At 33.4% G+C, this 11,146-nt stretch overlaps 1 long non-coding RNA gene across 1 annotated transcript in view; it reads right to left on the reverse strand.

The window, feature by feature from the left end:
- Positions 1-8,507, reverse strand: part of LOC137651933 (uncharacterized) — a 74,267-nt gene extending 65,760 nt beyond the window's left edge. Inside the window, exon 1 of the long non-coding RNA XR_011046137.1 lies at positions 8,431-8,507. This is a non-coding gene — a long non-coding RNA (uncharacterized lncRNA). The remainder of the gene's footprint in view (positions 1-8,430) is intronic.
- Positions 8,508-11,146: the final 2,639 nt, after the last annotated feature.

Here is an 11,146-nt window from a genome sequence, read left to right on the forward strand (position 1 = left end):
CATATTCCTGTTTTTGTTTATTTTTCGTGGTCATTCTTTCTGTCTATCTATCTAATGATGGAGTATTTAAATTTATTCTCTCTCTCTCTCTCTCTCTCTCTCTCTCTCTCTCTCTCTCTCTCTCTCTCTCTCTCTCTCTCTCTCTCTCTTCCAAACGATATTATTCGTGGTATGTAAATCAAACAGTTTTGTTTATATATTTAAAACTTTTTATTTATTTTTCGTGGTCATTCTTTCTGTTTCTCTATTTATTGATGGAGTCTTTCACTTTACTCTCTCTCTCTCTCTCTCTCCTCTCTCTCTCTCTCTCTCTCTCTCTCTCTCTCTCTCTCTCTTCCAAACGTTTTTGTTTACATATTCAAATTTGTTTATTTTTCGTGGTCATTCTTTCAGTCCCTCTATCAATGATGGAGTATTTTACTCTCTCTCTCTCTCTCTCTCTCTCTCTCTCTCTCTCTCTCTCTCTCTCTCTCTCTCTCTCTCTCTTCCAAACGATTTTATTTACATATTGAAATTTGTTCATTTTTTGTGGTCATTCTTTCTGTCCCTCTATCAATGATGGAGTATTTTACTCTCTCTCTCTCTCTCTCTCTCTCTCTCTCTCTCTCTCTCTCTCTCTCTCTCTCTCTCTCTCTCTCTCTCTGTAGTGAGAAGTTTCGCCGATGACACAAGAATAAGTAGAGAAATTATTTGTGATGAAGATAGGAACTCATTACAAAGAGATCTAAACAAAATGTATGAATGGGCGGAAATAAATAGGATGGTATTTAACTCTTGTAAATTCGAATCGATGAACTATGGAAACAGAGAAGGAATGGTATGTAAATACAAGGGACCTAATAACAAGACAATCACAAACAAGGAAGCAATTAAAAACATTGGTGTAATGTTAAATAGGAATATGTTATGCAACGACCAAATAGCAACACTGTTGGCTAAATGTAAAGCAAAAATGGGGAATGCTATTCAGACACTTTAAAACAAGAAAAGCTGAACAAATGATTATGCTTTACAAAACTTATGTACGTAGTACACTCGAGTACTGCAATGTGATATGGTACCCACACTACCAAAAGGATATTGCACAAATAGAGTGTACAAAGGTCCTATACTGCTAGAATAGAAAAGTTAAGGATCTTGACTACTGAGAAAGACTGCAATTAAATTACTGAAAACATTATGGAGCTAAAAATATCAGAAAGAGCAAGCCTAGGTAGATTAATAGTGCCCAAAACTATACCAGGAAAACTAAGGAAGGCGCACAGAACATTAATCCACTACGCACCAGCATCGATAATGCAGCGACTATTTAATGCGCTGCCAACTCATCTAAGAAACATATCAGGAGTGAGCGTAGATGTGTTTAAGAATAAGCTCGATAAATACCTAAGATGCATCCCAGACCATCCAAGACTGGAAGATGCAAAATACACCGGAAGATGCATTAGCAACTCTCTGGTGGATATACGAGGTGCCTCACACTGAGGGACCTGGGGGAACCCAAACATAGAATAAGGCAATAAGGTAAGGCTCTCTCTGTCTTCCAGACAGTTTTGTTTACATATTCAAATTTGTTTATTTTTCGTGGTCATTCTGTATGTTCCTCTATTAATGATGAAGTATTTTACTCTCTCTCTCTCTCTCTCTCTCTCTCTCCTCTCTCTCTCTCTCTCTCTCTCTCTCTCTCTCTCTCTCTTCCAGACGATTTTATTTACATATTGAAATATGTTCATTTTTTGTGGTCATTCTTTCTTTCCCTCTATCAATGATGGAGTATTTACTCTCTCTCTCTCTCTCTCTCTCTCTCTCCTCTCTCTCTCTCTCTCTCTCTCTCTCTCTCTCTCTCTCTCTCTCTCTCTCTCTCTCTCTTCCAAACGATTGTGTTTGCATATTCAAATTTAATTATTTTCCTTGGTTATTCCTCCTGTCTCCATTTAATGATGGAGTATTTATCTCTCTCTCTCTCTCTCTCTCTCTCTCTCTCTCTCTCTCTCTCTCTCTCTCTCTCTCTCTCTCTTTTCCAAACAGTTTTGTTTATTTATTCGTGTGTTTATTTTCCGTGGTCATTATTCCTGTCTCTCAAATTAATGATGGAGTATTTTACTTCCTTCTCTCTCTCTCTCTCTCTCTCTCTCTCTCTCTCTCTCTCTCTCTCTCTCTCTCTCTCTCTCTTCCATACGATATTATTCGTGTTATTTAAATCCAAACGGTTTTGTTTATATATTTCCATTTGCGTTGATTTTTCGTGGTAATTTTTTCTGTCTATGTATGATGGAAAAATACAGTATATTCTGATTTTTCATTACCTGTGATCTGGCTTGGTTGATTTCCATTTTAGAATCCTTGAATAAAATCAGTAATATTTTTGTCTTTCATCTGAGATAGATTTAAATTTAGTAATTTTTTTTTTTTTTTATCTGAAAGGTTTATATCCTTGTTATGGCTAAGGGAAAATGATTGGGAGATGGGTTTATTTGAAGATTAGCTTAATGCGCGAATGTTTTTATTTCCAGAATATCTATTATGTAATCTTTGTTTTTAACGGATTACCTTTGAGGCTTATTTGCCAAAAACTATGTTTTGATCTCGATTCTATTTAAAGGTCGCTCATGAATGCCAGAGGCAAGGGACAGAGACAATGCACTAGAGACTGACCATACACACATATGATCAGCGTCCAAGCCCCCTCTCCATTCAAGCTAGGACCAGGGAGGGTCAGGGAATGGCTGCTGATGACTGCATATAGACCTATGGGCTCCCCCCAACACCTACCCCTCCTTCGCTCACAAGGATGGTCAGGTTGTAGACACTACCACAAACTATCTACTTTAAGCGGGACTCGAACCCTTGTCAGGCGATCGATAGGAAGGGACGTTTCCATTAGGCCATCACAGCCTATAAATTCCTTGCCTGGTGAACTTCAGACTGGGGTTAGAGTCCCGTTCAAACTCTTTAGTTCCTTTGGTTGCTGCAACCTCACCATCATTGTGAGTAAGGATGGCGGTTTTGGAGGAGCCTATAGGTCTATCTGCAGTCAACAGCAGTCATTGCTTACCCCTCCTTTGTACTAGCTTGAGTAGAGAGGGCGTTTGGGCGATGATCACATGTATATATGGTCAGTCTCTAGGGCAGTCCTGTTTATTAGGACAGTCACTGACCCTTGTCTCTGCCATTCGTGAGCGGCCTTTAAACTTTTAAATAGAATTATATTACGATATTATTCAATGTACAGTAGATTGATTGTTAAGCGAATTTTCTCTATCTTTGTTATCTCTTCTTATTGTCTTTATTCAGGTTTTTGCTCTAAATAAATTGAATATCAATATTACAACAATGTACAGAACACATCCCTTTAGTATAGACCTTATTTGCGCATAAATTGTTTTGATTTCGATTCTGTAGCAAGAATCCTACTGCAAATATATTATCATTATTACTTTATCATTATTAACTAAGCTACAACCCTAGTTGGAAAAGCAGGATGCTATAAACCCAAGGGCTCCAAAAGGGAAAAATAGCTTAGTGAGGAAACGAAATAAGGCAACAATTAACTACAAATCTACGATTTTTTTCAATGCTGGTTGATCGTTAAGGGATTTGCTTATCTTTGTTATTTCTACTTATTACCTTTATTCAGGTTTTTGAAAAAAAAATTAGTGTAATATTAATATTATTACAATATACAGAGCACATCCCTTTTCGATTTCATTTCAAGAATCCAAATGCAAAAATATTACGATCTTTTTCAATGTAGATTGATTGTTACACGATTCTTTTTTTGTTTATTATTGTCTTTATTCAACTTTTTTTTGCTCTAAATCAAATGATTAATAATATTACGACAATATACAAAAACAAGTCCCCCTTTGTTTTCCACCTGGTGGTTGTGAAAAGGAAGCTTCCGTACTAATAATAATTCTGTCACTGCCGTGCGGTGATTATTATGTTTTGAAATTATTTCGTGTTCTTTTTTTTATAGGATTATTTTTTCAGCAAGTAAGTACGCTGGAAAATGCGTAATCGGCTTTACGCCGACGAGAGTAATAACATATCAAAAAAGAATGATCAAATGTACATCACCTGAATGATGATAACACGCCACTCTGATATGGTCTGTTGTTCGCTCTCGTATTGATACAAGTATCGAGTCTATTCGTGGCCGGAAATCTAGGTTTGATTGATTGATTTGGCTGATATCTGCCGGCGGGATCATGCAAGATTGAAGTCTTAAGGATTTTGATGTTGTTGAATACATTTTGACTGAGTTTGTACTGTTTAGTTTTTTTTTTCTTTTTTCATTTTGTGTTTTAATCAATAGTTAATAGTTGTAAACGTTTTCAATATTTGTATAGATTAATATACATAAAGGCACATAACTCACACAAAACCACCTACGTATATATATATATATATGTATATATATATATATATATATATATATATATATATATATATATATATATATATATATATATATATATACACACACACATATATATATATGTATATATATATATATATATATATATATATATATATATATATATATATGTGTGTGTGTGTGTGTGTGTGTGAGTGACCGTAATATTATTACTAGCTAAACAACAACCCCAAGATGATATAAGCTCAAAGGCTCCAATAGGAAAAAATACCCCAGAGAGGTAAGGAAATAAATAAAATATATGGGAAATAATGAATGGAGAATATAATACACCTTAAGATCAGTAACAACTTTAAAGTTTGTTTGTGTGTGTGTGTTTGCAATAATCTAATAGGCACACGTAAATGCATGGTCCAGCTATTAGCCCATAATTGAATGGCCAGCGAATGAGCCTTGGACTACCACCTTCCAGTTCATACATCTATAACCGGATATAACCACCTATTGAGATAAAAAAAAAAAAAAAAAAAAAAAAAAAAAAAAAAAACCTGTCGTAGAGTTTGTAGCCTCATCTCAATAGACTTGCTGGGAAACAGGAAGGCTATAAATAGAGATGTATAATGAAATACACACCCCCACACACTCGCACGTGTATATACACACATATGTATATACACACACACACACACACACATATATATATATATATATATTTATATATACATATGTAAATAAACTTGTATACATATATATATATATATATATATATATATATATATATGTATATTATACACTATATATATACATATATACACACATATATGTATGTATATATATATATGTGTGTGTATTTGTAAATATATATAATATATATATATATATATATATATATATATATATATATATATATATATATATATATATATATATTCACAAATTCATATATACTGTATATATATATATATATATATATATATATATATATATATATATACAGTATATATGTATTTGTGAATATATATATATATATATATATATATATATATATATATATATATATATATATATATATATGTATATATATATATATATATATATATATATATATATATATATTCACAAATACATATATACTGTATATATATATATATATATATATATATATACAGTATATATGTATTTGTGAATATATATATATATATATATATATATGCATATATATATATATATATATATATATATATATATATATATATATATATATATATATATTCACAAATACATATATACTGTATATATATATATATATATATATATATATATATATACATATATATACATATATATATATATATATATATATATATATATATATATATGTGTGTGTGTGTGTGTGTGTGTGTCAATGGAAATTCTCATTTACTGCTTTCATAATTAATGACAATTATTTCCCCTTTCATTTAATTTGCTTCTTATGTTAAAGTATTTAAATGTTCGTATCATATTTACATCGATTAAATTTTCCTCTACGCATAGAAAAATATATTTATTACTATTGTATAATTCAGCTGTAACATATAATTTTTAGAGATATTTCCATTTATCAAATATGTTTTGATATACTTATTTCAGTTAACCATTTAATTCTGTCTCTGATTATCATAATATTCACACGTAAATAGGATAGAAAGGCTTTAAGGCATCTTGCTTTAAGGTTCATGTTTAGTTACTACTGAGAAACTGAACTCTCTTCTTCCTGAGAGCATCAAATTTCTTGTAAAAAAAAAAAAAGGCAACATTGGTTGAATCGAATTCCTGCTGTTGCATATCAGAAATATGTTTCTGTCGTATTTTTTCTCGACCTTGCATTCAGAATTCCTCTCTGAGGATGTGTTCTGGCAAGCCCCATAGTCGTACGTGTACGATATAATCAGAAAAAAAGGTAAAAAACTTTTGTTTTATAGCTTTGTGATTAAAAAGATTCTCAGTTGACTTCTTTTCAGTGACTTGAAATATGTCCACTTGACTGTTTTTAGTGATTAAAACGATGCCCAGTTGACTTTTTTATTAATTAAAATGTTCAGTGAACTTTTTGACAGTAATAAAAATGATGTTCATTAGACTTTTATACTGTTATACCGATCAAAAATATGCTCAACTGACGTTTTTAGCGATCAGAAAGATGCTCAATTGACTTGTTTTAAGTAAATAAAATGTTTAGTGAACATTTCCCCAGTAATGAAAAAGATATTCATTTGACTTTTATACCGATCAAAAAGATGCTCAGTTGACTTTTAGCGATTAGAAAGATGCTCATTTGACTTTTATACCGATCAAAAGATGCTCAGTTGACTTTTAGCAATTGGAAAGATGCTCATTTGACTTTTTTTGGTGATTGAAATGCTCAGTGAACTTTTTTCCCCGAGATTTTCATTTGACTCTCATACGATGAAAAAAAAAATGCTCAGTTGACTTTTTAAGCGATTAAAAATATGCTCAAGTGACGGTTTTTAGCGATCAAATGCATGCTCAGTTCACTTTTTTTTTTTTTTTTTTTTTTTTGTGATTAGAAAGATGATCAGTTGACTTTTTTTTGTGTTTAAGAAGAGGCTCAGTTCTCGTTTTTGTGGGTTTTACACCAACGCTATTTCGATCTATCTGTTGATACTAAACGGACGATATCATTTGATCGGGAAGCATGAATTCGAAAAGGTTCGTATGACAAAGGCCCTCACTTCTCAAATCCCGCGAGAGAAAGAGGAATCTGGGAGAGACGGAGGAAGGATCGTAAAAAAAGAAGGGCCCGGCTCGGACATCGTGCCACCTCTGGACGAAAGAAGGCAATATTCCAGTGGAATGGAATATTGGAATTGCGTAGAAAAATGAATTCCCCGCTGAGGTTTGTCGCGAATCATCTTCTGTTTTCTTGTTTTTATTTTACATTTTAAACGGATTGCAACCAGTTTAGTCTTCTTATGCTGAGGAGAGCATAACAGTGGAGGAATTTATTTTCTTTTCCTCTTTTTTTTTATTAGAAGTAGAAATGATTCAGTGATTTTTTTTAGTGCAGTTTTATGTACTGTATAGAAACATATTGGTAAGGTTGGGGTAAGAAGCCCTCAGGTTTAAATGCCGCACATGAATGGCAGAGGCAAGGTCCAGTGACATTGCCCTATCAAGCAGAACAATGCCTTAGAGACTGACCATATATACATATGATCAGCGCCCAAGACCCCTCTCCACCCAAGCTAGGACCACGGATGGCCAGACAATGGCTGCTGATGACTCAGCAGATAGACCTATAGGCTCACCCAAAACCCCCACCCTTAGCTCACAAGGATGGTGAGGTTGTAGCGACAAAAGGAACTAACGAGTTTGAGTCGGATCCGTACCCCCGCTTGGCAAACACCAGGTAGATACGTTATCAATCAGGCCACCACAACCATAAAGAATTGATCTTGGTAACATTATTTACTTTATATATATATATATATATATATATATATATATATATATATATATATATATATATATATATATGTGTGTGTGTGGTGTGTGTATATATATACATATATTTATACACTATATATATATATATATTATATATATATATATAATATATATATATATATATATATATATATATATAAAGTAAATAAGGTTACCAATTACTATGTTACCAATCTACGATGAATAACATCTACTTGTCATTCCTTTAAATCATTGAAAATAGTCCTAGACAAATAAGGGGTGGCTTGCCCCACAGCTACAACAAACGTATATATGGCTTTGTTTTCCCTTTATTGAAGACAATACTTTAGATATGTTCATTATTTCTATTACTTATCTATTAAACTAAACTGTGAACATGAACAGTTTATGCCTCTGCCTTCAATAAAAAAAAATGGAAGCAAATATTTATAATGATTATGAATTGCTTTGCATTATAAAATGTGTATCTAATAAGATTATATCTTTTTGCTTTGTTTTGTAAATACATTTAATCAAAACATGCCTAAAAGTACTAGAATTTTTTTGTAAAAACTTACAATAACATAACCAAACAACAGGAAAAGTTATCCTCCGGGAAACACACCATAACACAACACATGTTCTTTGTTTACTGAATCACTTCCTGTGGTTACAGAGAGATGGCGCTGACTGCCTATGCTACTGGTTGGCGGGAAGATTGCATTTAAAGGAAATTATTTTTAGGCCTAGGGAGACTTCTTACCCTACCTTAGCCAAACATCACACGAAGCGACGCGTCAGCGCCAAGGCAGAGATAATTGTTGCATACGTGACGCATTGTTGACGACAGCAATGCTTTTTAATAGAGCTGTACCCACAAAGCGTCTGCAGCGCGTCTGAGGGGGAAGCATCGACTGCGCATGACACATGGCGTACACGGTACACCCCTGCCCCCTGGGGGCCTCCAGTCGTCAAGCAGCCGTCAAGCATGCAACCACTTGACAGGATGACTGGTGAAGCAGCTGCTTTAGTAGAAAAAATTGATAAGTATTCATGTCTTTACGACTTTTCTTGGGCAGAATATTTCAGAAAGGACATGACTGAGAAAGCATGGAGTGAAGTGGCAAAGGAGATGAATGGGAAAGGTTAGTAAAAAGTCGATAAAGTTTTATCCTTTATATCATTTATATGAAGTTGAAAATCACACACACGTACTTAATATTAATAATAAGAGGAAGAATGATAATAATAATAATAGTAGTAAACATTTTTATTTATCTATTTCTTTATTTTTTCATTAATTTTCTTTAGTATTGGTAATAATTCTCTCGTTTTCTTTACTTCTGATTACATTTCTCTCTATTCTTATTAGTCACTATTCTTCTGTTCTCTTTATTTATGTTCTCTCCTCTCTCTCTCTCTCTCTCTCTCCTCTCTCTCTCTCTCTCTCTCTCTCTCTCTCTCTCTCTCTCTCTCTCTCTCTCTTATACACCATCAATACAATAATTGTATTGCCATGGTAGAGCAGCTCGTGGCTTTAGAAAACAATTGGCTAAGTAATCACGCAGTTGATGAGGCGAAGCTGTAGGACGGATGGCAAGATGTTCTACAGCGATTGCATTTCCTACGTTCATTCATTTCTCATTGTCTGTTGTAGAATTACACGCGTAGGGGAATCCCATCTCTTTTTCTGATGAAATTATGAAGAATACAAATGCATTTAACTATTGACATCTTGCCTGATACTAGTGGCACCTTTCCCTCATCTTGTGGCGCAGTTTCGTGTAGTACGCTTGGAAGACGCATCGTGCGCAGACGCACAATCGTCAGCGTCGCGTCATCGTCTGACGCGTCTCTGCCTTGCCGCTGACGCGTCGCTTCGTGTGATGTTTGCCTTACTATAATGTTTTCGCCATGCTAGTTATTTCTAGGTTATCATTAGCGTTAGATTTACTAGGTAATTGTGCAGACCTAAATGATAAACGTGGTATAAGATATGTTAAATGTACGAAAATGAGAAAAAATGATAGATTTGAGCTTTAGAAATAGTTTGCCAAACCTTGTGTCCAATTCTGACTATATCAACTGTTTAAGTCTGTAAGATTTCACCTTGTTACACATAGATACAGCTTTGAATTTGCCTTAAAGACTTGTTTTCAGAATCTTGTATGTTAAAGTTTATTTTACGGACTAATGACAATTTACATTACCTCAGAAGATAAGAAAGATTGTAATACATTCCAAACTTTTGTTTATTCCTTAGTAATCCCTTAGTTTATTTACGCTGATCTAAATTACGTATTGCCCACTAAGATATAAAATGCTGACAAAATTGACTATTGGGAGGTATTTCTTAAAAAGAAAAAAAAAACAGTTCGTATCTCCTCTGAACATCTTCAAATATTTGTGGTTATAAGATAGCCCCTGGAACTTATAGGACTGATAAAAAGGAAACATTTATTTTGTGATAGATTATTTGATCGGGATTACAATTCTCAAATTATTGTAATTGATATATTATGCACTTCTGAAACTTCAGTTACAGGAAATAACCAAGTTTCCTTATATAGAGTTATTCTTTTCGTCACAGCTTGGACATGGAATGGCAGGACCTGCTCATTCAGGATAGGAGAACACTCATGGAAACAGTCATCTTTAAAGATAAAGGAAAGGTAAGGTAAGGAAAGATAAGGTAAGATAAGGCAAGGAAGTCACAATAAATAGATAGATTGAGGGCATAGAAGAGTCCAGAGATAAATGGCTGAATAGACAAAATAACTTTGATTGGTCAGAAAAAAAAAATAACACGAGATATCGACACAATTACAAGGAATCATCATTTCCCTTATATAATAAACAAAAATTGTCTGTATATATATATATATATATATATATATATATATATATATATATATATATATATATATATATATATATATATATTGTGTGTATATATATATATATATATATATATATATATATATATATATATATATATATATATATATATATATATATATATATATACCATACCATATACCAAGGCACTTCCCCCAATTTTGGGGGGTAGCCGACACCAACAATGAAACAAAACAAAAAGGGGACCTCTACTCTCTACGTTCCTTCAGCCTAACCAGGGACTCAACCGAGTTCAGCTGGTACTGCTAGGGTGCCACAGCCCAACCTCCCACATTATCCACCACACATGAAGCTTCATAATGCTGAGTCCCCTACTGCTGCTACCTCCGCGGTCATCTAAGGCACCGGAGGAAGCAGCAGGGCCTACTGGAACTG

This window comes from Palaemon carinicauda, chromosome 13, assembly GCF_036898095.1.
Source record: "Palaemon carinicauda isolate YSFRI2023 chromosome 13, ASM3689809v2, whole genome shotgun sequence".
Classification (NCBI taxonomy): Eukaryota; Metazoa; Arthropoda; class Malacostraca; order Decapoda; family Palaemonidae; genus Palaemon; species Palaemon carinicauda.